We start from the raw sequence: 1,882 nt of genomic DNA, 5'->3' as shown, positions 1-1,882 counted from the left end.
GAGAAATGGGGACACTTTGGGAGATTTCTAAGTCTTCCCTCCTCTTTGTTACAAATTCTCAAAAGGACAGGAGTCACTAAACTGGGAACCAGAAGACCTAAGGTCTAGTTCCAGCTCAATGGCTAATTGTGTAACTTTGGGCAAGTTGCTAAACTTCTTTGGGCTTCCCCCTTGGTAAGATGAAGGAATTTGGCTTCACTTCTAAAGTGCCTTTGAACACTAGCATTCAATAGATCAAAGACTCTGACAACTTCATAGCCAATATCAACCTTCCCCACCTCCTATTTCAAGCAGAGAATCCGGTTCATTTAATCTTCATTCATCCATTCAAAAAGCATTTACCTACCACCTACTATTTATCTATCACAGAAATGAAATACAAGGTGATTATCCTTGATAAACTCCAAGCCTGGTAGAGAGATAGGATGAGAAAGAAGTTATATTGACATACTGTAACAATTACTATAAAGGTTATTACTAACTCCCATGGACAGACAGAAGGAGGAAATGTATATTGTGTTTTTAATGGCGCTGGGTTGGAGGGTCAGATTAGGAGTAGATTCACTTATGAAAAAATGTCAGCGTCTTCAATCACCTTTGTGTGTGAGCCTGATCCTAAGTATTTATAAAAACTTTCTCTCTATGAGACCTTCGTCTGTCTTAAAATATCTCCATACAGCACATATTGTTGAGCATCTCCAGTGTGGGAGACAGAGAGCTGATGTCAAGAGAAACAAAATGGCAGCCTTACCCTCCAGGATGGTAAAGGTAGCTATGCAGGTAATGAGGCTGTGGGAGAAGGTGGGAGTGCTGTGGGAGCCTTTGGGAGGGAGCCATTTTATTCCTGAGAGATCTGGGGAAAAGTGTTTTTTTCTCAAATTCTAGAAAGAATGCTGGGTTTGGAGTTGGAGAAGTTAGGTTCAGCTCCAGTGCTGGGTGAGTTGCCTAATGACTGTGAGCATTAGTAACCAGCCCCAGGAACATTTACCTGGAGGTGGTGTGTGTACAGCTGGAGTCTGTTATACACTGAAGAAATGGTCTTGTCTCCTTCCTTCCGTTACTCATCTTTCAGAGTCTTGGTTCACACACCCTGAAAGTGTGAATAGTGTCTCTCCCTGAATGTAGAAGTAACATGTAAGGGAGGCACCTGGCAAGGCCAGAGCATTATTGTGGTTCTGGAGGAGGGAGACTAAGAGCTGGGATCTTAAAGAACTGACTTCTCCATTAGGCTTTTTAAGGATGATTCCGGCATTCACCAGGGAGTTGTTCCTCTTTAGCAGAAGGGTACTGGTCAGCAGCAGTGGCTGAACCGGGGCCTGATGGTGGCGAAAGCGCTCAGAGGAAAGGGAAATGGAGCAAAGTGGAAGGTGGACAGGGCCAGCTGACTGCCTTGCAGCCAGACCTAGCCCCAGTGCCAGCAGGAAAGGGGCACTCCAGCAGGGTGGAGTCTGGGGATGGGGTGGCTGCCTAGGCAGTGCAGGCCACCTAGTACCGTGGCGAATGGGACAAGGAGTGGCCATCACTCCTTCACCTCTGTCCTTTCTTGTTATGTTCCAAAGGGAAAAGCTGTGATGAAAGGGCTTTAAAAAAAGTAGGGCAAGGGAAAGATCAACCACACCGGGTTGCCAGGGCAATACTGAATGGGACCGCTGGGTTGGGTGCCTCAGCTGTGCAGTGGGGAGAAATGCCCTGAGAAGCTCTGTGCTTTGCTAAACATTCAAAGATTATGTACAAGATCCAGTGTAACCCTCCCCACCAGCCCTCTTTCTTGACACTCCCAAAGTCCAAGAGAGAAAAGGAGGGAGAAAATTCATTTTGGTGTAGGAGGGGAGACAGTGGATTCAAAGAGAGAGAGAATGTAGGATAACCTAGGGGAAGTTCA

This window comes from Papio anubis, chromosome 5 (genome assembly GCF_008728515.1).
Source record: "Papio anubis isolate 15944 chromosome 5, Panubis1.0, whole genome shotgun sequence".
Classification (NCBI taxonomy): domain Eukaryota; kingdom Metazoa; phylum Chordata; class Mammalia; order Primates; family Cercopithecidae; genus Papio; species Papio anubis.
Note: the sequence above shows the minus strand (reverse complement) of the source record.